Here is a 26,923-nt window from a genome sequence, read left to right as displayed (position 1 = left end):
GAGGAAAAATTCTTTATAAACCTCTTATAAAAGTTTGCGAACCCCACAAAACTTTGTACTCCCTTCTTATCTGTGGGAGTTGGACAGTCCAAGATTGCCTGCACCTTTTGCGGGTCCATAGCAACACCACCAGTGGAGATAATTAGCCATAGGAATTGTATTGACTCCTTTTCGAGATCACACTTTTCTGCTTTTACATAAAGTTTGTGCTTCCGCAGTGTGTGCAGAACTGTCTTTACATGCGTACGGTGGAGCTCCAGGGTAGTTGAAAATATCAGGATATCATCCAGGTAGATGATGACGAAGTAATCTAGAAATTCTCGAAAGATATCATTTACGAAGTGTTGGAATGTGGCCGGGGCGTTGCACAATCCAAATGGCATCACTAAGTACTCGAAGTGTCCAAAGCGAGTTCTAAACGCTGTTTTCCATTCGTCACCCTCTTGGATGCGAACGAGATTGTAGGCTCCCCGAAGGTCAAGCTTAGTAAATATTCGGGCAGTACGGAGTCTCTGGAAAAGTTCCAGAACTAGAGGCAGAGGGTAACGGTTTTTTATAGTGATTTTAATGAGCTCCCAGTAATCCACACATGGTCTTAGGGATTTGTCTTTTTTTTCGACAAAAAAGATTACGGCTCCAGCAGGAGAAGAGGAGGGGTGGATGAAGCCTTTCTCCAGGTTTTCATCAATATATTGTCGCAATGTTCCTAGTTCCATCTCCAAGAGGGGAAATATGCGACCGAATGGGATCTCGGCTCCTGGGAGTAATTCGATTGGACAGTCGTATGACCGGTGTGGTGGCAGGACATCGGCCTTTTTCTTGTCAAAGACGTCTGAAAACTCCTGGTAGGCTGGTGGTATATTTTGGTTATTGACAGGTACAGGTTGAACTGACAGGCAACTGGCTACATTGCTGGTTTCAGGGGCAAGACAGTACTGTAAGCAATAAGGTGAAGTAAATTTCTTTCTTGATCCAGTTAATCTGGGGGTTGTGGGCTTGGAGCCACGGTGTACCCAAGATGACGGGGAACATAGGTGAGCTTAGGATGTCGAAGCGTATAAAATCCTGATGACCATCAGGAGTAGTAACAAAAAGAGGAACAGTCTCTTGTGTCACAGGACCAGAGCTAGACAGGGTGCCATCAGCCAGGAGAACTTCCAATCTACGTTTCTTGGGGAGCAGAGGCAGGCCAAGCTTTACTGTTAAGTCCAAGTCCCAGAAACAGCTGCATCCCCCGGAGTCAACTATGGCCTGAAGCTGAACCCCCTTGTTAGCCAACTGTAGCATGATGGAAAGGATAAGGTGGGAAGAGGAAGTTCCGGACATCTGGAAGTACACTGGAGAGTTCTTGGGTAACTTACTGGGCCTTATGGGGCAGTTGCTCAGGAAGTGTCCTTTTTGGTCACAATAGGGGCAGAGATTGGCTTGACGCCGACGCTGTTTTTCCTCAGGAGTCAGTGCGGATCGCACCAGACCAACGGGCATAGCGCCGATCTCAGAGGCCAGCATTTTGAGAGTCTGGGAACATTCAGCCTGGCGCTCCCAAAGGCGTATATCCAACTGGATGGATCCTGACCAACTCATCCCTGAGGGATTCAGAAAGCCCCAGGCAAAACTGGTATTTCAATGCAGCCTCATTCCAGTCTGTATCTGCAGACCACCGGCGGAAGTCCACAGTATAGTCTTCCACCGGGCGCCGTTTCTGCTGAAGAGAATGCAGAGCGGCCTCAGCAGTGGCTGTACACTGGGGGTCTTCTTAAAGTTGCGACATAGCTGTAAAGAACGTTTCCGCTGAACTAGTAGCTGGGTCCTTCTGTTCCCATAGTCTGGAGTTCATTGGTCAGCAGGGAGATGAGGAAGCCAACTTTGACAGTCTCAGTGGAAAAAGTCTGGGGTTGCAGAGCCAGATATAACAAGCAGCCATTTTTGAAGGACCTGAATTTCTGCCGGTCTCCAGAGAAACGTTCGTGGGTAGGTACCTGTGGTTCTGGGGGCAAAGTCAGTACTGTAGAGGCCATAGCAGGGAGATTAGTAGAGGAAGGACCAGGATCCAAAAAGGCAGATGGTAGCATAAGACGTTGGAGTTTCCCTTCTAATTGGAGGTATACTTCCTGAAGACTTTGAACCACTTGTGTAAGGGTAGTAGCCTGTTGGCAGAAAGTCTCTATTGGGGACGCACCTCCGCCGGCCTCAGTCATGGCTGGATTATACTGTCAAAGTCCTGGATGTGAGGCCAGATTCACCCTGGGAATGAGACAGGGAGTACGGTGCCCAAAGGTGCATGGGTTGCCGGAGCGCTGTTGTTGAGTAGCTGATAGCAGGGAGCTGCTGGAGTGCGCTGGTAAGGTTGAAGGGCAACCGTGCAAGGAGAGATTCCAGGTATGGAGCCGTGGAGCAACCAGGAGCAGAGTCAGAGCCAGGCCAATGGTCATACAGCACAGGAATCAGTCCGAGGTAAGGTACAGTAGGATAATCAGGAACGGAGTAGGTAGCCGAGCCAGAGGTCAAACACGGGAGAACGATCAAGGTACAGATGTGGAGCAGAAGAATAATCAGGTCCAAGCCGGGGTCAATGCAGGCGGAACACAGGAGTAGTCAGGCAAGCCAGGTAGTAACAGGAAGCAGGTATAACGACAGGCACAGGGAAACACAGGAAGCTGATGATAATCCAGCAACCAGCGTGTACCAGCAGCAGGCTTAAATAGGCAAAAGGGCGCCAATGATACCGCGGTGCGCGTGCATGCGTAAAGCGCGCGTCTGCGTGCTTCCGCTGTTGCGCACCAGACATGTACGGAGCTGTATTGAAAAGGAAGCAGAGTACAGACATGAAAAGGTGCAAGGAACTTAGGAGAAATAAGTTAGAGAAGAGGTGGGGTTTAAGGAAGTTTGGGATATGTTGGTATTGGTGGATCAGTGTAGAAAGGGGAGGAGAGTTTATTTATTGTAGAAGCTGGGGGGAGTTGAAGCAGCAGTCGTGAGTTGGAGAGCCAGGAAGAACGTTCCCGCCCTCCCGCCCTAGCTGATGTGGTATGTTAATACTTCAGGAGAGTGTGGGTGCGTAGGTCCTTGGCGACAAGAGTATATATATATATATATATGGATTGATATATATATATTGGTTAAAATTAGGTTTTGAATAACCTTGGGACACATCCCAGGATAGAGTATTTCGGTTGGTCCAGTCAGTTTTTGGACCAATGGGTAATAAATGGGGGTCTGGGTCAGTTAGTGAGTCCTCGAGGCGAGTTAGCGGCTGGGGACAGATGCTAACAAAAGGGACTCAGGCTCAAAAAGTGATTGGGGTCATCAGGGACCAGCAACAAAAAGATTACTGAGAGTTTAGAGTTAAATATTTTGAATATTTTAAATGGTTATAAATATTTGAAATAAAAAGTTTACAGTTGTATTGGTTCTTGTTAAATAAAAGGCCGATAAAGCCATTTACATCCAATCCAAGTGTCGGTGTCTTTACTTAGTAATATAAGGTGCCATGCATGTGTTGGTGGGGAAGTAAGGTATCTGGCTGCCCTATTCATGTGTGTGCCCGCCGTCGTGCGCCTACGTGCCTGCATGCGCACAGAGATTCGCCTGGCGCCACCATGATGGATACTGGCAGAATTACCCGTCCTACAGCTATTACCCTGACACAATCAGTGTGATTGGTGTACACTGTAAGAGGTAACGAGATGTTACCGCAATCTCCTCCTCACATACGATCGTGTGTGAGGAGGAAAACCCGGTAACATCTCGTTTCCGCGGTTTGTTGACATTTAGTGATCGGCTGTGAAAGGATCACAGCCGATCGCGTGGTAAAAAGCCATCGGCCAATGGCTGTTTACCAACGTCGGTGACGAGCAGTGTTCCCGGGAACACGCCGCCACCGACATGCAAGTGCAGCGCGCTCGAGATCACGCGCATGCGCCATGCAAAGTGAGGCGGTACCACCTGTGATTGGCTGTGACTTCATCACGGCCGATCACGTGGTAAACAGCCATACCCAATGGCTGTTCACCCCTCTCGGTGGCGAGCAGTGTCTCCGTGACACACCGCCACAGAAGGAACAGGGATGCGGCAAAAAGGACCCACTCTGAATAGTTCCTCTTGCAGACTCTGGTTGCTCGCTGCTACTAGGCCAGAGGTCTGCAGTACCTCTCCCCGGAGTCCTACTAGTTTAAAAGCACATACTGAGCGGTGGACTACTGTTCCCAGCTAGCCCTGCTTGCAAATCCTGTGCCCTCAGGCCACATCGATTTGACACAACTCCCCACAGTCTCTCCTCTGATCCAGGACTCCTCATCATTGACCGTGTAATGATGAAGACTTCACTAATGACCGTGTAGAAGTGAAGTTCCCTCACAGACTTCCTGGCACATCCAGCCCTCCACTGTGGTACATTCACTGATCTTTCTCTGCCCCGAGTCCTTGATGGAGAACTTAAGCGGACCATACGTGCTGTCAGGTTCACCTGCCCCTCTGCTCCAGGAGTTCCTCACCAATGACCGTGTAATGATGAGGACATTGCCAATGACCGTGTAAAGGCAAAGTTCCTTCACAGTTCTCCTCGGGCCTCCTCCTGCGATTGGCGCACTCCCCCGATGGGGGTGCCCTCCTGCTGCTGTCTAATATTCCATTCTCCACTTCACCCAGCCGACAACTCCCCCAGTGGCATGTTAGCTCAGCTTATATAGGAGGCTCGCCCCCTGCCAATACCAGTTGGGGATTGGTAAGGGCTCCCACATGTGCTGTCTGCCACTCCAGTTCCAGGCCCTGCCCCTCCTCCAGAACATTCTCCCTGGAAGCAGGGGAGGCGCCTCAGAACTTGAGTACAGGTGGTCACACCCACTGCTACACTAACCAGTCCCTGCCCCCCGATCCAAACAGACAGTCCTAGCTCAAAGCACAGGCCTGCCTAAATTTACCTGTGCTGACAGACTAACTAGTAAAAATCCTATACTAGCACCAACCTATTGGTAGAGGGTGCTACATCTAATAATTGTCATACCTAAACTTCAGCTTAAAACATGGCTTTGTAAAACAATTGTGGAGGCAAACGAGTAGAAAAAGGGGGGGTGAAAAAAAGGTAGCTATGGACACTCAGCATGCTTGTGGGTGTGTAACATTAGGAAGGAGGTCAAAATTTAACATATGATAGCATAGTTGCCAACATTGCAAAAAAAATATGTGGGATACTTTTTTGGCTGTAGGCGGAGCCGTACAATAATTAGGGGGCGGGGCATTCGTTTGTAGTCATGGCTTAGTAAAACATTACAAGTGCGGCGCGCGAAGTGAGTCGCTGCAAAAAATGGGCGTGGCATACGCGAAAAGTGGGCGTGGTTTGCGTGAAAAGTGGGCATGGCTTAAATGGGCGTGGCTCAAGAGGGTGTAGTTAGAGTCTGAGATGAATGAGGGATGGAGAGGGAAAGGGGGAGAAGGAAAGGGGGAAAGGGGAATGACGGGACAGCAGCCCCAGATCCTACACAATAGAAATATGTGTATTCTAGAAAGTTTAACAATCAGCAGATAAAGATAGTCCAAACACCTGGTGTTAATGCTTCAATCGTCCCGGCACCATGGTTGTTATGGTGTCAGGATGATTGAAGCGCATTATTTCTATTATTACATTGTAATATAAAATTAAATCATTCAACTCATCATAATGCCGAATCAGTGGGATCCCTGAGCGTGTCACCTGCCACGTCGCCTCCCACCAGCAGAGTCCTTCCTTGCATCAGGTGCACCCGGCAGAGTCTATCCTTGCATCAGGTGCCCCCGGCAGAGTCTGTATAGACCCCCTCAGTGCAGACCCCCTCCATCAGTGCAGACCCCCTCCATCAGTGCAGATCCCCTCCATCAGTGCAGACCCCCTCCATCAGTGCAGACCCCCTACATCAGTTCAGACCCCCCCTCTATTAGTGCAGACCCCCCTCAGTGCAGCCCCCCCTCTATTAGTGCAGCCCCCCCCTCAGTGCAGCCCCCCCTCTATTAGTGCAGCCCCCCCTCAGTGCAGCCCCCCTCTATTAGTGCAGCCCCCTCAGTGCAGCCCCCCCTCTATTAGTGTAGCCCCCCCTCAGTGCAGCCCCCCTCTATTAGTGCAGACCCCCCCTAGGTGCAGCCCCCCCTCAATTAGTGCAGCCCCCTCAGTGCAGCCCCCCCTCTATTAGTGCAGACCCCCCTCAATGCAGCCCCCCTCAGTGCAGCCCCCCCCAGTGCAGGAGCGGCCGGTGTTCTGCCTGCCGAGAAAGTTCCCCTCGGCAAGTATGGACCCCCTGTACTGCGCAGGCGCAGCGCTTGCGCAGTACGGGGCTGGGGAACTTTCGGCAAGACACAGCGACGGCGGCGACATTGTCTTCTGCTTCAGTGGAGAGGGGAGGGGCCGTGCAGCTAAAGAAGCCGCGTTATTGGCTGCACGGACCAAGCCCCCTTCCTCTCTCCACTTACTCAACACTGACTCACTGTCACTAGGGGGAAGAGCGAGCGGCGGCGCCGGCCGCCATTTTGCTGGAGCCAGCTGCTCCAAAAACAAAAAAAAAAACATTCCCGATTTTCCTTATGGAAAATCCCGATTCGGGACAGCCTCCAATCGGGACGAAGGTCCCAAAATCGGGATTGTCCCAGGAAAATCGGGACTGTTGGCAACTATGCGATAGCTCAGGATGGTAGATAGGGTTGCCACTTTTTCTTCAAGCCAAACCTGAACACTTTAGCAGCGCACAGCAAAAATATATATTTTTTTAGCATACACTATAGGATTGTAACAGACCCTTGACACATTTGGGCACCACAAAGAGAATAGTAATGTGGCATGCATAGTGCCCCCTCACCCTCCTATGGGGTTCTGTTCTGAGCCATATTCCTGTCTGAATATTGTGTCCGGGTTTCAGGTGGACTGAAACCCGAACACATGATTCAAAACCTTAATCCCGGACAGGTGGCAACCCTAATGGTAGATACAAACTTCCTCTTGTTAAAGTATATTTTGCCCTCTTACTTTCCTTATGTTTTTTTTTTTGTTCTCATTCTCTCATTAATTTACCTTTTTGTATTTTATCTTTCATTATCTAGTACAGAACATTTAAAAAAGAAAATTAGCAGAATACACCTAAGATATAGCTAGGAAACAGTCCATCTGTTTTTACCATTAAAGTGATTATGTCTGTTAGATCATCACCCTTTCCTGGTACATTTTAGCAATGAGTCATTTAAAATAAGAAATTCCTAAGCAATGAAAGTATGTGTGCTGTCTGTAAATGAGCTATATGTCTACAAGTGAGTTCATTACTGGTCTGTCCAGTATAATTTGTGTCTAGAATTTAAGATATACACCTTTAAAACTAATCACAGATTGTTTATTTTCTCCCCTCCAAATACTGTGGCTTCAAGCTAATTGAGCCAATTAATTCAACTGGAGATAAGAAACCGTGCAAAAAATAAAATGGAGGCTTTGCCAGTAAAAAACAATCAGATTTCACTTCTCATTTTCTGATATAGTTAAAACATAAATTCTGATTGGATTGGTTATTTTTTGTGCTCAATTTCTTTTTTTTCCAGTTTTACTAAAGCAGCTCCAGTTTGTTAAAGGAAAATAAGTGTATAACCATCTTAAAGTCATAGTTCACCAAAGTTACCAAAAAAAACTGCCTATGCAGATAAGGGATATCTGTGAATAAGAACAAGCTGTGCAGCTTTGACCAAAGTTGAATAATGTCTTTGCTATAGGTGTAGCCCATTTACGTACCTCATAAAGCCTGACTGAAAAAACTTCTAGGACAGTTCTACCAATGTTGCCTAGGGTTACTGCTCACCTCCACCATCACAGTAGTGAGCTCTTTCTCTGATTCAAATCCCCTCACATGCGCTTTATCTCCCCTAATGCAGAAGCTCCAAATTCAGTGTTTAAGGCTCACTCCTGTGACTCCTGTGATGGTGGAGCAGTAACATTAGACTTTTCTTAGCAACATCTTTAGCAATGTCCTAGAAGTATTCTAATCAGGCTTCATGAGGTACATAAATGGCCTACACCTATAGCAAGGGCATTATTTGACTGTGGTCAAAGCTGCACGGCTTGTTTTTATATACAGATGCCCCTTATTTGCTTAGAGGTTTTTTTGGTAAACTAACCCTTTAAGTGTATGTTTGGGGGAAAAAAAGTACATTTCTGCAATACATGCACATTTTTTGTGTCTTCAAAGCAACTTCTTAGCTCCTTAAAAAATGAAATGTGCAGCTCCCTGCAAAGGCCACAGTAAATGGTTATCTGTCCTGCTGCCCACACCGTCCAAGCTTTTCTGAAAAATGTTTAACATTCCAGGCTTTGAGGAGTGAGTTCATGCCATGCTTTGAGTAGTTTCTTCCACCAGACTCTACCTACGTTATGGCGGGATGGGGGGGCCAGCAGAAGGAAACACAGTGTGCAATGGGAGCCAGGCATCCCGCACCCTGAAGTGTGCCTGATGCTAGAAAAGAAATCTTCAGCAAGCTAAAGCTGGCCATACATTGCTCAAATTTCTGACAATTCCTGCTGATTTTTTCAATCAACATTTGTTGAAGTTGCTGGTCCAAAATTCTCAGCCAAACGGCACTTACATCCAATCAGATGCAAGCAATGTTCAGATATTTTACTGGAACAGTGGCCAACAGCTGACAGCTCCCTATACCTGCTGCTTAGTGTGGAAAGTGGAATATTTTCATTTTTCTCATTTGGCATGCAAGAACGCAAGCTGAACAAGAAAAATCCTATACATGTATAGTCAGCTTTAATTCTAACATTACAGTCTCAAAGGGCTGTACACATACCACAGCCATGATGCTTTGCTTTGGAAACTTTACTTTGGAAATTTTGCTTCAGAAGGCAGCGCCTTCTGTCAAACTCATCCATTGATTTCAGAGTCAGAATTCAAATTAAAAAAATTAAATGTAGCAAGGTCCCAGACCTCGAAAGGTCTAGTGGGGACCTCCAGAGTCAGGGACAGCTGATATCTTTCTGTGTAGAGTGGGTTGCAAGGCATGGTGGGTGTAATGCAAGATGAAATGGTGGGCGCCAGACACTTTTTGAATGCAAAGAGATTTATTGTCTCTTGAACAGAACTGGGGGAGAGAGGGTTGGGGCAAAAAATCCTTAAGTAGATGCAATGATAAGTAGCAGACTCTAGAGACTTCTATAGGAAGACAGCTATACAGGTGAAGGCCTCCACCCAGACACCACTTCTGTATAGGTAGAACCGCTGTCTACTATGGCAACAGTCGGTAGTATATTCAACTATTGACAACACAAACAGTTCTCTGTTTACTCCACAATCACTCACTGTGGATCTTTGCTCAACGAACTCCCAGTCTTCACTAGACTTCGGATGCAATAGTTATTGGATCCCATGAGCTCTTTCACTGTTAGCACTCAGTATCTTCCTCAAGCGTCAACCCCGCTTCCCTACTTGGTCCCTGGCTTGGCACTCACAGATACTTTTCAAGCGTCACCCCTGCTGAACTGCTAGGTCCCTGGCTTGGCACCCACTGATGCTCCGCAAGCATCACCTCTGCTGTCCCGATGGGTCCCTGGCTTGGCATTAACTAAAGCTTTCCCACTTCTTCACCGTCACCGTCTGATGAGAAGACTGCTCACGTACTGACTTCAGATTATTCACAGTGGTCTCCGGTAACAAGGTGGATAGTCCCTTAGTGGCGACAGCTTCCCCTCCTACCTCTGACAGCAGCTGGTTCCCCATCTGGCTGAACCGCTACTTCTGGTTGGACTTCAAGCCAGCAGTCCCAACCCTACACTGCTCTCTTGCTTCTGGATACGCCTCAGACAGCCTAGCAGCCAGATGTCCCCGAGATAGGCCTCAGGCTTCTGGCCTAGCAGCCTGAGGCAGTACAACACACGTCCACCCAGACAGCCGTCCAGGTGGCACAGAACCCCGATCACCTGACACCGAAATAAATAGGCTCTCCAAGCAGGCTAAGGAACCAAAGAAAATCCCTGCCCATTGGCTGAGACACCCCATCCATTCATTGCTGAGCTTGCAAAACCCCTGTCTTATTTAAAGCCACTAGCATAGTGCCACCCAGTGACAGAATAGAAAGGGTGCAACTAGTCCAGATTTGGAGAGGAATCAATTGATCTTGTAACAATTGGCCAAGGCAACTATCGCATTGCAACTAAATTTAATAGCAACCCTGCCTAAACATCAGGGTGCTACAAAAATAAAACAGACATCAGGAGGTGGTATAGCAGTGCCTGGCAGACTGCCTCCTGATGCCCTTTTTATGTTTTACTTTTTAATTGCCAAACAGCTATTTCAATTGTGGGACTGCCACAACTGTGAGCCAAGCATTTGGTTCGCAGTTGTGGTGCGGCCCCAATGATCTCAATGAGCACGTTTAACAGGAGGTGCCACCTGTCAAAATCTGCAGCCAGCATTAAAATCGCAGCCAGGGCAAGTATACAGCCTTCTCAGGCTGTAATGTTAGAATTCCGGTGGGTGGCTGGAGTGTAGTAAAACTGTAGCTCTGCAGCCTGTTTTTACAACCCCTAACACATCCCCCACCTTATCACCAGTGTGAAAGAGTCCTTATTCTCCCAAAAAGTACAGCTCAGCAGAGAAGGCAGGAGTGCAGGTAAGTACTCATTGCTTTATTTGCAGGAAGATGCTCATTTCATGTATAATAACTGAGTCATTTAAATATGCTGCAAGTACAAATAAATACCTGTTGATCTGCCAGAAATCCAATATTCTCCAAATCCCTTGTTTCAGCTGATGACATAGTGCCTCCCCCATAGTTCCCAGTCCTGCCTGGTTGTCTGAACTACAGAAAACCTCCCTCTCGCCTCATCTCCATTACATATAGGAAAGGTGTTCTGTCTTTCATCTGAAGAAAATTGTTAGGACTGTACCGCTGCTTGTGAATTCAGGGCAACAGAGTCAGAGTGCAAAAAAAGGTATGAATGGACTGGATTTCTGGCAGGATCAACTGGTATTTTTCTGTATTAGCAATGTTTTTTCAGAGATAAAAAATGGGAAATGTGCATATATTGAAGAGACACACTGCATATATTTTCATTTTGCAAAGAGATATACTTCAAAAAAACTAATAAAAATATTTGAAGATAAAAGCTGAATTCCAGGTAGATAGAAAAGACACAAATTAATGAATGCAGCCTTAGATTTATCAATACATCATTTGAAGTATTTTTAATGCAAACAGTTTATTTACCTTAATTTGATTTGGTATCAATCTCTTGCAGTCCCTGTACAGCAGAGATTGGATTGGGAGAGGGAAAAAAAGCACAAAAAGCCTTGTGTTATATGTTAACAAGGAACATGCTAATAGGAGGAGAAAGCAGAGTAATGCCGTGTACACACGGGCGGACTTTCCGACCAGACTGGTCCGACGAAACAAATCCGTCAGACAATCCAATCATGTGTGGGCTTCATCAGACCTTCAGCAGACTTTTTCTGTCGAAAATCAGACGGACTTTAGATTTAGAACTTGTTTCAAATCTTTCCAACGGACTCAAATCCGACAGAAAAATCAGTTTGTCTGTATGCTAGTCCGATGGACAAATAACAACGCAAGGGCAGCTATTGGCTACTGGCTATGAACTTCCTTATTCTAGTCCGGTCGTACGTCATCACGTTCAAACGACCGGACTCTCTAACGGACTTTAGTTTGTTCGTGTGTGCAAGTCTGTCGTAACTCCGTCGAAAGTCCGTCATAAAGACTGTCGGACGTTTGATGCTTAAAAGTCCGCCCGTGTGTACACGGCATAACAGAGGGATAAGCTCATCGGTCTACTGCTGTTCCTTTTGCTGACCAGTAAGAAGTTGGGAACGTGAGAAGACCTGTACACGTTACCTAACTGCAGCAAATCATGTCTCCTACCCTGCCAGACAGCAGTGTGTTGAGTGGCACGGCAAAAGTGGATGAGTGAGATCCACCAATAAATACCTTTGGTCTTCCCAATACAGAGGTAATAATGATATAACGGAAAATTTCCTATCAAATACTTACTGTAATTTTCCTTTCCTGGTGGACTCCATGGTAGCATACATTTGGGCTAGCTCCGCCCTTGCTCCCACCCCATAGGACCCCACTCCCATAAATTTTCAGGCTGAGCCAGAGGCCGTGTTCCGTAACTAACCTACTTATGACACTGGGAGGGAACTCCTGCTGCCATGGAGTCCATCAGGAAAGGAAAATTACGGTAAGTATTAAATAGGAAATTATCCTGACAGACTCCATGGCAGCATACATTTGGGAACTGACTAGCCCAAAAAAACAAGAGTGAGATGCCGAAAAAAGTAGGGTTTAAAACATAGCACTTAGCCAACAGAAATCTTATGGGTAGATATTAACAGTATAAGGAAGTTAGCTACAATCCACAATGCTCCAGAACAGCCTTATTGGAAGACATGTCACCTCCCACAAATATTCCCGGCGCCCTTTCACAGGGAGCCCACGAAGTCTACACACTCCTGGTTGAGTGCCTTGTTACTGCTTCTGTAGGAATCAAGCCCTAAGCTCTATAAGCCTGTTGACTAGCTGGAATGACCCATCCAGTGATTATTTTGGAAGATATCTCTGTCCCGCTGGTTTTGCTAGAGAGCAAGCTGTAGCTTGTGAGCATGCTCGAAGTATCCCAATATCCATGGCATGGAATCAGTTATCCTTATGGGTCAAACTAGATGGACTTGTGTCTTTTTTGTAACCTAACTATGGTCATGCATATGGAAGGAATACATTTTTGTGTTCTCATAGGATGCCAAAGCCACCTCAAATTGCAACCAAGGATATAAACACTACCCATACTAGGCAGAATACCAACAAGGATCCCTCATGGCCCAAGGCACCGATCCCCGGCAAATCTCCTGACTGAGGATAAAACCCTTAGAGAGGCTGCCGTCATGACTGAGCCTTTACTCAAACCTGGAGTGAAAGAGATCCCATCTGGAGCAGCAAGCTGCAATAGGGTCCTAAAGGCCCTGATTCTTCCAAACTTCCTGTAAGTCACCAAAGGATCCTTCCTAGCCTAAAGCTTTGATCTTGGCAAACTTTCTGGCTTAAAAGAGAGCCCTTAGAGTGCATGTCTTCATAGCTCAGTCTTTATCCAAGCTGGACTGAAAAGAGTTCTCATCTGGAGCTGGCAAGGAAGTTCAGAGGAAGTAGTAAATTCCATCTAGAGAGTCTTGACTCTCCCTCGAGTCTCAGATGCAGCCCCCATCAAAGTATTGGATGAGTAAGCAATAGTCCACCCATGAGACATAGGATATGATAAGAACTGCAGAGATCTGCCCTCTAAGAGATCAGTTGAAGTCTAGAATGTACTTGATCAGATGGCTGAAGCAAAAGAAAACAAAGCAGTCCAATTCGAACAAGCTTTATTCAAATCCTTTTATAGGCTTTATAGATATTAGCTTAGAGAAAAACAGCCAAGCCTGATCAGTCTCTTTCTTCCAGGGCGAGAAACTGGAAGAGATGAACCAGGGTGGAGTATTGCACTCTGCGACAGAAGATCTCATCTGAGAGAAAGGACTTAAACCCGATATCATAAGCAGGACACAAGGCCTGTTTGGCCAATGGGGAATTACTGCAATAATTGCCACGGTCTTTAGCAACAGACCCCAAAAAACTGTATATGGATCAGACTGGAGGGAAAGCATATGGCCTGTGAGACCTTTCCTGATCTGACACACTATCCACACCCAGGGCTTGGCCCAGGCCCTGGGTGTGGATAGTGTGTATTAGTAAGGAGATGCTAACCAATCTAACTCTAAAATCTTGTCCAGAGATGAAATTAACTTGATGGAACCTGGATGTAGGAACCACTTGTTGCCCAATTGGGCCACAAAATATGCAATCTATCCAGAAGTTCTGAATATAGACTCCATGAGATGTTAGAGAGATTCTTCTCCATCCAGATCACAGTCATCTCTTCTTCTCTGTCAGGAAAGGTTCCACCCGCTGGTAATACTATCTGACATTTGGCGTGCAGTACTAACTTCCACCAGCAGGTGTCTCCTGGCAGTTTGGAACTGTCAGAAGAGCTTTCCCCTGCTGGTGTTATATGATCTTTGGGCCGCAGCACTAGCGTCCACCAGTGAGTGGATCCTGGCAGTATGGAGCCGATATCACCTCCTGCATTTAGGCATCACCTGAGCCTGATTGCAGGAAATGGTATAAATACCTGGCAAGCTCACACATCTTTCCCTAGGTATTGTCCTTGAGCCCTGACCTGTATCCTGTGAACCTGCAAACCTGATCCTGATCCTGAACCTGAACCTGAACCTGTATTTGTACCTGTTCCTGCCCATCCTGTTATCCTGTATTCCTGTTCCCCTGCCTTGCAGCCTGATCCCATCCACCTTCTCCCTGTCTGTCTTGCTCCTTGCCCCCCATCTGCTGATCTCCTGTTTAGGACACTGGCCTGGCTAAGATTATGATTCTGGTATCCCCTTTTGCTTTATATGCTTGTTAGGTTGTTGTTCTGTGTGGGTCGCTGTTTGGTTGTTGGTTTATTTACACTGGTATTGGTGGTGCGTTTATATTTGTATTCACATATCTTAATAAATTACTACTTTTTCACCTACATACGTTTGGTTCACTCTGTGCAGTCCACGCAGTTCTGGTCACATCTGATTTATGACACTCTCTCAGTGGACTGCCCTGCAGGTTCTGACCTGCCCTCTGCTGTAGGACACCACTGTGATGTTTTTCAGCCTCACTGGAGATTAAAAAGCTTGCTGCCAGGTGACGAAAAGCATAGGGAGCATAAAAGAGCTGGCCAGAAAACCGGAATATTCAAAACAACTTCCCGACAGGGTTGTTCCACTGGCAAAACCTTCCTGACAGAGTTCCACTGGCAAAACAACTCACCAACAGGGAAGCTCCACTGGCAATTGCTCTGCAGCACAGGAGATTAATTACTGTGCCAGTACCCAAGGCTTCATCTGCCTGTTTTCGCGACATGAATAGCTGGGTGCATGATCAACATTGAAGGAAAAAACCCTTTCAGGACAGGAAGCCTTTTCTATTGAGCCGACCTCAATATAAGAATGGTAGAGACCATGGTCCTGAACATCAGGCATTGAGATGTTGACAGGAGAAGAGAAGAAAGCCAAGATCACCCAGCCTCCTACCACCAGTATGCTCTAGTGGCAGAAACAATGTATCCTGAACTGTGATGAATTACGCTCTCAGATACACAAGGATTTGCATAGGAGTTAGATGACCCTTTTTGAAAGACTAGCCAGCTAATTTCTTCTAGGATTCTGAGAACTCCCTCTGTATTATTGACAGGGATCCCTGTCTAGAGAAGGATTGTGTCGAGAATCCAACCAGGAGACATGTATGCGGCATAATGTCTTGACCCATGAAAAAACAGAGGTAGGTCAGAGAAGACAGCTCTGGGAGTTGGAAATAGACTTCCCTCTGAGCAACAATAGTACTCATCTTAAAATCACATCTGCTGGAATTGGAATTGCCACCCCTACTCCTAGAGACGGTAAGATTGATGTTGGCTAGCAGAACTTGTCTATTATTGCTAGAGCAAAGGATTCCTCCTGGCACAGTCAGAGGCTTGAAGGTGACTGATTGTCCAACAAGGCCTTAAGTGCTTGTCCTAAGGGTCCAAGCATCTGAGACCAAAGCTGTACCCTCCTTTTAGAAGAGGAGCAACCAGGTACCCATAAGATATGTATGGGTGGCACAATCTGAAAAGGGCCAGTAAGCAACCTCTCCCCCAGAAGTGGAGCTCTTTGCTGACTTCTTGGTTGAGGACTCTCTTTCTCTCTTCAATTCTTTCTAGACTTCCAACTGGAATTGCAGGAGCAAACCTCTTTGGAGTTAGACACCAACTTTTGAACTGCAGTCTTCTTTTATTCAGCAGACATTTACTCTGAGGCAGGAGGCCAGATGAAACACAATCTCAACTATTTACTATTAAATAAAGCTAGCCCTTGAAGGGGACATTTTAAACTCTTGCAATCCAGACAAGATTATCCCACTTGTCAGAATTATTCCCAGCTCTTTGCTATCAAATGAAGCTAGCCCTTGAAGGGGATAGTTTAAACTCTCGCAATGCAGACAAGATTGTCCCACTTGCCAGAATTACTCTTTAGGGTAGAATTAATATTCTTCATTCCAACTTCCATTGGAAGAAAGGCAAGGGTTAAGGCAGATTCACAGGCTGAAACTGCAGTTAGATATACTCCCTAAGGACAAGACCAACACATAGAGTTACCACTAGAAGGCACTGCACCCCCCAAGGACACACCCAAACATCATGATTGAGTATACCCCTGAAGGACACGGTATCTATGCATACGACTAAGCTTGTGGAGGTCACGTCAACCAAATAGGTGACTCATTATGCTGGAAAACCTCTTCCTTATAAGTGCCTAATCTGCAGTGCATGTAGAAGTGTCCTGGTTGGGGTTTGAACTGAGCAATCCAGTGCTGCAAGGTGCAAGGTGCTGACCACTAAGACATTCTGCTGCTCTGTCCTTCGGTTCAATTTGCACCACTCTTCTAGAATGAGCTTCTCTCTGAAACATCATAGGGAAAAAAGGCAACACACTCCCTTGGAAGTGCTAAAAATACTTGCATTGCAGGTAGCACTGCAGGATCTTACATTTTAGGCATTTTAAAAGCCTTACAAAAAGGAGGTGCAAAAACCTGCATATAGATCATCCTCATCCACATCCTCCTTTTAGGAATTGTTTGAAGATGGTTAAATTGGCCAGTTGACTGGTTCTGCCAGGAAAAAGCTTGACATTGTCAGAGTTGAGAATCCTTGCACAGGGAGAGTTCTAACAGACTTCTTTAGAGTGTCTTGAATGCCTGTGGCAACCTGTTGGTAGCTGTCATCTTCCTCCCTGAATGTCTGAACAAAGCAGGAAATTCATACAGGGTTTTGACTGCCAAGGCACGAGCACCAAGGGCACAGTTTACAGTGTGCATAATACACGCAGATCTGGAGAGACTTAATAGCAAGTGTCCATTAGTGAGCTTCCTATACACCAGCTTTAAGAGGCCCGTAAAATGGCTGACTATCAAGGAAACAGTACAAGTAATAAAGACACAACCCCCCAGCTATAACCTGCAAAGAGCAGCCACAGAATAGAGGGTTCAGACTGCTGGCTGGACAAGGACCTGTTGCAGTAGAAAAAAAACCCTGCGAAAAAAGGTCTGAGCTGTCCAAAAAAGACATTGTCAACAGTTGTTTCTATTTGCTAGGTGAGAAAAACCCCTAAGGGGTTAACTGCTGCTAAAAGAATACTGACACTGCAGCTTCTCACAGAGCACTGACTCCAGCAGGTGATTAATGGAACAAAAAGCAAACCTTACTTAACTGCTTGCCAACCAGCCGCCGTCATTATACGGTGGCAGGTTGGCTCTCTTGCGCGAATCGCCGTAGCTTCACGGCGGCTCGTGAAGATGCAGTGGGCACGTGCCTCTGCACGCTGTGGGAGCGTGCCCGCGTGTCGCGCGGACTTGTTGTCCACCAGCGACCCGCGATCGCCTAGTACAGAGGCAGAACGGGGATCTGCCTTTGTAAACAAGGCGAATCCCCGTTCTGACAGATGATATGTCAGGGATCTTCCCAGTTCCCAGTCATCGGTAACTGCCATCTCTGCCATGTCCCTAGCAGCCTATCCCAGTTAGAACACACCTAGGGAACACAGTTAACCCCTTGATAGCCCCCTAATGTTAACCCCTCTCTGCCAGTGTCATTTTTACATTGATCAGTGCATTTTTATAGCACCGATCAATGTAATAATGTCACTGGTCCCCAAAAAGTGTCATTTGGGATCAGATTTGTCCACCGCAATGTTGCAGTCCCGCTAAAAATCGCAGATCGCCGCCATTACTAGTAAAAACAATAAAAAATAAAAGTCCCTAAATGTATCCAATAGTTTGTAGAGGCGATAACTTTTGTGTCAATCAAAATACACCTATTGCGATTTTTTTTACCAAAAATATGTAGAAGAATATATATCGGTCTAAACTGATGAAGAAATTCGTTTTTTTAATATTTTTTTTTTAATATGTATCATAGCAAATATTTAATTTTTTTTTTTCAAAATTGTCGCTCTTTGTTTATAGCGCAAAAAATAAAAACCGCAGAGGTGATCACATACCACCAAAAGAAAGCTCTATTTGTGGGAAAAAAAGGACGTCAATTTTGTTTGGGTACAGCGCCGCACAACCGCGCAATTGTCAGTTAAAACAACACAGTGCTGTATCATAAAAAATGGCCTGGTCATTAAGGGAGGGAAACCTTTCTGGGCTGAAGTGGTTAAACAAACAGTTATCTGCTCGGGACAGAAAAAAGACAAAGGTATTCGACTGCACCAAAATTTGTTAAAATCCTGCAATGCACATCGATCACCCAGAGCATGGTCATTTCCATATGTTGTCATTTTGGTTATTTATTTATTGTTTTACCATAAGTGGAGTTACCCCCAAACAGCCCGATGGCATCTGGTCCCTTCTGCTGACCTCAAGCCAAACATACTCACGTATCCTAGACCTCATCCACAGGGCAATCGATGCATCCGTAGGGCGACCCAGAGACAGGAATTCAACTGCTGTATCCGCACTGGCCACACTTAGCAGCCACCAGCTCATAGCAGGGCTCCCAGCCAATGCAAACGCCCGCTGATGGCAGGGCCCACTCACCAGGCATTGATCCTTTGTATATGTGTGCTATAATACCACCCCACTGATAGCTGGGGACTCAGTGACCACTCAAGCCATCCTGGAAGACATCTGGATATCACGGGACACTCCTGGCATCCGCACAGCTGTCCCACGTGAGACACAGTCGCCGATACTTCCAAAAGGTAGGAAAACTTCATACAATATTGGTCCTATGGGTGAGGAGGATAAAAAGGAATGCAGCCTCTGGCTCAGCCTGAAAATTTAAGGGAGTGGGGTCCTATGGGGTAGGAGCGAGGGAAGAGCTATCCCAAACATGTGCTGCCATGGAGTCTGATAGGAAAAAGAAGATTTGCTTACTTGATCCTCCATCCTGCTAGACGGGTTTTTAGAGGGCCTTTTCCCCCATGCTCCAGCAGTCTAAGGTCTTCTGATGTCATCAAGGCATCATCCCCACAGTGTAGGGCTATGGACTCTGCTCTGTTCTTGATGATCTCAGAGGACCTTAGACCACTGGAGCATGGGGAAGGAGAACACATTATGTGGAGGAAGACTTATCATCGTGTCCAGTCTAAGGCTATGGATTCTGCATCAGTTTTGATGACATCAGAAGACCTTAGAATGCTGGAGCATAAGGGAGAAGACTCTTTGAGGACCAGTCTAGCAGCATGGAGGATCAAGTAAGAAAATCTTCCTTTTTCATGCTGCCTGGACCTAAACAAGCCCTTGCAGTGTGGGCACTATTTTATTGTCACATGACAAACTTACCTTTGAAGTGAAGTCCACCAGCAGGGAGCTGTCACTGCTGCCGAGGGCTTCCCCCTTCACCCGGTCTTCCTTCTGGGTTTGCGTGCTCCTGCTGTGTGGATAGCTGGGCCTTGATGATGTCACTCTGGTGCAAATGCACAGGATACTGTTTTTGTGCATGTCTGCAAAATTAAAGTGGATGATGTCCAGGGCCAAATTTTTGTCCCAGTCTAATCCCGCATGTACCTATCTATGACAGTTACATGAATTGGGCACAAGCACTGACACTTTCGGTGCTGCACCCCAACCAAATTATAAAGGGTGTCTACAGTGTCTGAATGGGCTATAAGAGCATTTTTTATGTACTTCCTATTCTGTCTTTGGGGCAAGAGGCAAAGTGAAATTCTTCCAGTGGAACATGGACAGCAATATGTACTAAATACCCTTTGTTTGCCATTTGATAGTAAATGTATTATGTGTATTTATTTTTTCCCGGTTGTATATAAGCACATAAGCCCTAGCTCTGTCTAAATGTGTAAAATATGTCAAGGATTAAAAAAAAAATATCTGTTTTGGAAAATCTTTCTGAAGGAAAAGAGTATGTGGACATGCAGCAGTTCAGCAGTTAGGTAAAGTAACATGTTTCAGCTCATTCAGTGTGGACATAGCTATGTGAAAAAAATATCTGAAGTATCCAGACAATGAGCATTCATAGATGCTCATGTCTCTTTGCAGTTTTGCTAGAGAGCAGCTATTCTCATCTAGGGTTCCTTTTGAGGTTGCTAAAGTTGTGGATGGTTGACTTCTTATCCAATGGTATCTGCCTAGTTCAAGGGCCACTACTCTTTGGCAGAGCCAGTGGCATAACACTAAAAACCTTTTTAGTGATCTGAAAGAAATTCTGACCATCACTGTAAGGCTACTTTCACACTGAGGCGCTTTACAGGCATTTTAGCACTAAAAATAGGGCCTGCAGAGCGCCTGTAAAGCACCTCTCCTGTCACTCCAGTGTGAAAGCCGAGTGCGCTTGCGGGACATTAAAAAAAGTCCTGCATGCAGCATCTTTGGGGTGTTTTAAGAGCGGTGTATACACCGCACCTAAAGCACCCCTGCCCATTGAAATCAATCGGCAGCGCCGCCGAAGCGCCTGCAAAGCACTTCGGCAGCGCTAGCGGGGGTTAAAACGTCCTCCCCACCTGAGTGTGAAAGTGCCCTTGGGGTACACTCTTCCTACTGACCATCATTGTAAGAGGCATTTTTTCCACTTACTTCCAATTAATTGGTTTTAATAGGGGTTTCCCAAGATCTAAAAATTATTTTAAGGGTGCCCCTGGCTTGAAAAGGTTAAGAAATGTTGCTGTAGAAAAAAATATTAAAAAGGCACCTAAACTGCTGCTTTTTCTATTCTTGATTTTGACAATACATTATAAAGAGTAATGCCACGTACACACGAGCGGACTTTACGGCATACTTGGTCCGGCGTACCGGAGTCCGTCGGACAATTCGATCGTGTGTGGGCTCCAGCGGACTTTTTTTTCTCAAAAGTTTGAAGGACTTAGATTTGAAACATGTTTCAAATCTATCAGACTCGAGTCCGGTCGAAAAGTCCGCTAGTCTGTATGATAGTCCGACGGACAAAAACCGACGCTAAGGCAGCTATTGGCTACTGGTTATGAACTTCCTTGTTTTAGTCCGGTCGAATGTCATCACGTACAAATCTGTCGGACTTTGGTTGATCGTGTGTAGGCAAGTCCGTTCATTCGGAAAGTCCGTCGTAAAGTCTGTCGAAAAGTCCGCAGGACAAAGTCTGCCGTAAAGTCCGCTCGTGTGTACGCGGCATTAGAAATGCATTTCCAGTATTTTATTGCTTTATTTCTGAAATATTACATTCTTCATGCCTCCCAACTTTTGGAAATGGGAATGAGGGACACCTATTAGCAAAACTATGTAGGCATAGGACACACCCCCTGTCACCTCCCCTTAAAAGAGAATTATACAAAAAAATGATTAGTTAAACCCACAAGTGCATTTTTTTTACCACTACTATTCCTTTATATTGGCTTTTGAAAGTTACAAATGCAGCAATTTAGAAATTGGATGAAAGGTTTAGCACTGGGAAACACTTTTTGAAAGATAAAAAGTGCATTTTATGTACAACTATATAGACAAGACCAAAAGGAGGGACAAATGAGGATGAAAGAGGGATAGACAGACTTTGTTCCAAATCAGGGACAGTCACTTGAAATCGGGGACAGTTGGGAGCTATGCATTCTTTATTTACATGTAACAGGTTCACTGGGAACATTTCCCACATTTGAACTTTCTTTGTATGTTGAGAAATAAATCATAATTCAGCTTTTCAGGACGCCTGCATATACCAGTACTTCATTTTATACAATAGATCAGAGAAAATTGTTTCTTCAAACAAATTCTCTCCAGCTGTGTATGTAGCAGCTTCCCTGAGACCGGCAGAGCACCTGAACTGACAAACATGATTACATTTCAGTCTATGAGAATGAGTCATGGATCCTGCCTGTTCATGCTGGTTAATAACCCCAGTGGAAATCACACACCACATTTCTCACTTTGTACTGGCTGCATGCCAAATGACTTGCCAAGTCAACCATTTTATTCCAAAGAGAGTGTAACTTGTCTTATAAAGACCCTTTATGCATCAGTTGTCTGCAATTTCCCAACACTAAACAGAAAATATGATTTATGAATAAGCTTTGTTGTGACAAAAAGAAGAGGCAAGAAAAAAGTATATAGTTATTATGACAGTAGTAGAATCTGATAAACTTTGCTCATGTGGCTTCAGCACAAGTTACCTTGGTCAACAGTTTGGTTATGTATACATGAGTACCAGCTGTATATGTTTTAAATCTCCTGCCATGGATAAGTTGTCTTTATTTAATGAGTGGCTATGGTTGTGAGGAGCCATTGAAGAGAATCGGTCATTAGTAATAAAGGCTAAAGCTTATCAACAGCTGAAACTATCCCTTCTAAGTGGTTGATGAGTGGTCAAGTGTTTTAAACCATTAAGTTAAATATACCATTTAGGCTCGGGCTCCTGGGTAACACTCAACAGCAATTAGGAATGTACACTGAATGCCCCCTTTTGAAACCTGTGTTTACAGCTGAGCATTCAAAAACACATTTGTTAAAATAATCAGGAACAAATATATAGTTGTGTATATACCACACTGGGCTGTTGCCTCTGGAAGCTGGAAATTACTCTAGTAGACGCCTCCATAGCTCCCAACTGTCCCTGATTTCGAAGGACTGTCCCTGATTTGGAGCAATGTCCCTCTGTCCCTCATTCCTCTTCATTTATCCCTCATTTTGGTCTGATCTATAGAGTTGTATATAAAATGCACTTTTTAATCCATCAAAAAGTGTTTTCCAGCCCTAAACCTCTCATCCGATTTCTAAATTGCTGTATTTGTAAATTTCAAAAGCCAATATAAAGGAATATTAGTGGTAAAAAAAAAGCACTTGTGGGTTTAACCAATCTTTTTTTTGGTACAATTCTCCTTTAAGAGGGCGTGGCAAGGAGTGTGTCCTATGCCTGCATACTTTTGCTGATAGGTGTCCTTCATTCCCATCTCAAATAGTTGGGAGGTATGGACGCCTCTACTCCAGTGATCTTCAGATGCGATGTGAATACAGGAGTTCTGCTGCTCAGCACCGGCGTCATTCAGAGAATGCTTTGCAAAGCATTCTCTGATTGGATGAAGTGAAGACCCACCTACCTACCTGATGCTCATCAGACAGCTTTAATAATGACAAACTTTTATCTGAATCCGAATCATTTTTTTTTTCCAATCAGGTTATTTCCCACCCTGCATGTAAGCAAAGGCGCTTGATGCTGGTGACATCATTGATCTTATATAGACAAGTGTCTATGTTTAATCAAAGCCACTGTGTGTTGTGTTTTGGAGACTGTGATGGTCAGTAAAAACCCCTCGTAAACAACGGAGGGGGGCTTGAGACGTATTTTCATTTTTGATGTAGTCTAAGGGATCTGGTTACCAATTTTGTGATAAGCAGTGGATGCCTTGATGGACAGTCTTGTTGAATGCAACTGTAAGATGCAATGGTAAGTAAAGGACCCTAAAAAATCAACAACCTGAAAATAAAGTATATGGGAACTCAAACAATGATCTTCTCTCACTCACTCTATTTGCCCAGGTGAATATATGTTTAAAAATATTTTGTTAATATTTGTTTGATAAATGCAAATCAATATCTGTTGATCCTGTCAGAAATTCAGTAAGCTTGTAATTTCCTGTACACTCTGCCTCTGCTGCACTCTTATCAGTTAAAAATAGAAATCTCTCCTGCGCTCAGGTGTCTAGTTCCTCAATGTGTGGTATGACCGAATACGTTCAGTGGTATCTGCCGTCTTGCAGCCCTCCTCAGAATAATGGGTATTCACAGACTAAAGAAAAAAGAAAAAAAGTAGGGCTCACCGACCTAGTGCATTACCACTGGTAACATTTTATTAAAGTGTAAAACAGCAAAATATATACTCACAAACCAGCATGAATGACAGGCATTGACAATGCTACAGGTATGCAGATCTGAACATCGACAAATCCGGACCAGACATCAAGTGGATATAGCAATGGCTAACGCGCTTCGGGGAGAACCCCCTTCCTCAGAGCCTAAGCAGGTAAGAGCCTTATCAGTTAGCAGTGTTATCAGCCCTCCCCACTGCTCCTTGTGGACTATAGAACACCTTTGCCTATGTTATAGAGATGAAAAGAGGGGGAGTTGTTCTGTAGCCCACATTTCCTGTATTAGGGTGACAACAGAGGCGGCTCTAGGCTTTGAGAGGCCTTAGGCAAAACTTGGACATGAGGCCCCACTCACGCCCATAATGGGAAAAATACTAAAAATGAACTGGGGCATGGGTAAAGCAATCATTGGGAGTTCAGGAGTGGGGCTAACAATTTAGGTGTGCTGTAACCTGTAGTGTTCAGATCTACAGCTCACGGAACATTGGCATGATCAGGGAGCTGTGATATAAAAACATTTAATAAAAATAGCATTAAAAGGGTTGTAAACTCCTGTTTTAAAAAAAAAAAAAAAATAACAAACATATACTTACCTCCACTGTGCAGTTCGTTCTTGAACAAACATCCTCTTCTGGGGTCATCTAAAGCCGCTCGCGGCTCCTCCCCGCATTGGGAAACCACCTAGGAGAAGTGCTCTCCCTGGGGGTTACCTTGCGGGCGCGCTCCCTTTTCCAGCATTTGCGTCCAAAGACACAGAATTCCAGACTCAACCCCGCCCCCCACATCACTGGATTTGATTGACAGCAGCGGGAGCGAATGGCTGGGCTGTAAAATGGGGGGGGCTGGGGGGCTGCTGAGTGACAGAAGTTTTTTCACACTAATGCATAGGATGCATTAAGGTGAAAAAACATGAGGGTTTACAACCCCTTTAAAAAATAGAAACAAATCTTAGAGCTTACCTATTTTATGTGAAACTTGTGCTTTTTTTTCCACAGACGCTCAGTTCTGGGTTTAACTTGAGATAAGCAGTGTACAGGGGACAGCAGGGTAGAGCACAGGAGGTCAGGAGACAATACGGGGGGGGCAGCAGGGGACATTATGGGGCACACAGCAGAACATGGGGCACACAGCAGAACATGGGGCACACAGCAGAACATGGGGCACACAGGAGAACATTGGGCACATCATGGGGCACACAGAACATGGGGCACACAGCAGCACATTGGGCACATCATGGGGCACACAGCAAAACATGGGGCACATCATGGAGCACACAGCAGAACATGGGGCACATCATAGGGCACACAGCAGAACATGGGGCACATAATGGGGCACATAGCAGAACACTGGGCACATCATGGGGCACACAGCAGAACCTTGGACACATCATGGGGCACACAGCAGAACATGGGGCACATCATGGGGCACACAGCAGAACCTTGAGAACATCATGGAGCACACAGCAGAACATGGGGCACATCATGGGTCTCACAGCAGGGCATAGGAGAAACAGCAGGGCATGGGACACATCACAGGGCACACAGCAAAACATGAGGTACAACATGGGGCTCACAGCAGAACATGGGGAACGTTAAGGGGCTCACAGCTGGGCATGGGGCACACCATGGGGCAAGCAGCATAACATGGGGTACAAAGCAAGGCTAATAAGAAGGCACACAGCAGGCCATGGGGTGCACAGCAGGGTACAGGGCACACAGTGTGGTACAGGGCACACAACAGGGTACAGGGCACAGCAGGGTACAGGGCACAGCAGGGTACAGGGCACAGCACGGTACATGGTACAGCAGGGTACAGGGCACATCAGGGTACTGGACACATCAGGGTACTGGACACATCAGGGTACAGGGCACATCAGGGTACTGGACACATCAGGGTACTGGGCACAGGGTATGGGGCACATCAGGGTACTGGACATGGCAGGGTACAGGGCACATCAGGGTACTGGGCACAGGGTATGGGGCACATCAGGGTACTGGGCACAGGGTATGGGGCACATCAGGGTACTGGACATGGCAGGGTACAGGGCACATCAGGGTACTGGGCACAGGGTATGGGGCACATCAGGGTACTGGACATGGCAGGGCACAGGGCACATCAGTGTACTGGACATGGCAGGGCATAGGGTACAGGGCACATCAGGGTACTGGGCACAGGGTATGGGGCACATCAGGGTACTGGACATGGCAGGGCACAGGGCACATCAGGGTACTGGACATGGCAGGGCACAGGGTACAGGGCACATCAGGGTACTGGACATGACAGGGCACAGGGTACAGGGCACATTAGGGTACTGGGCATAGGGTATGGTGTGCGTCAGAATACTGGGCACAGCAGGGTACACTTTCCTTTCAGTTTCCTTTAAATGCAGAGTAGCGCGGGAAGCAGCTGTATTATAATAAGTCCTTTCTGTCCTCTTTCTTGTCGCGCTGCTCCCTGACGGCCCCTCCCCTCCTCTCCTCTCGTTGTATGCTTGTGACATCACCTGGAATGGACGAGAGGAGAGGAGGGGCCGCAGGGTAGAAGCGCGATATGAAAGAGGACAGTAAGGACTACAGCCGCTTCCCATGCTACTCTGCATGTCGGCCGATACTCAATCTACCCGTCAGCTGCCTGTGATTGACAGGTAGATCGCCGCAGAGCTGGTGACTTTGCGGCATCCCGCGCTACTCTGCCTGTCGGCCGATACTCGATCTACCCGTCAGCTGCCTGTGATTGACGGGTAGCTCGCCGCAGAGCTGGTGACTTTGCAGCATAACAGACTGGGAAACCACCACTGTTAAACACTGCAACAGGCAAATTAGGCGACCGCGAGGCCCCTGTGAGGGCGAGGCCTTAGGCGACCGCCTAACTTGCCTAATTATAGAGCCGCCTCTGGGTGACAATGCTACTCCTCCATAGATACAGTATAGCGACTGAGCCTGGTAAAAAATGCATTATTGGAACGATCACCGGGTGAAAATAAAGAAGAAAGAAAAAGAAAA

The sequence above is a fragment of the Aquarana catesbeiana genome, linkage group LG06 (genome assembly GCF_042186555.1).
Source record: "Aquarana catesbeiana isolate 2022-GZ linkage group LG06, ASM4218655v1, whole genome shotgun sequence".
NCBI lineage: Eukaryota > Metazoa > Chordata > Amphibia > Anura > Ranidae > Aquarana > Aquarana catesbeiana.
Note: the sequence above shows the minus strand (reverse complement) of the source record.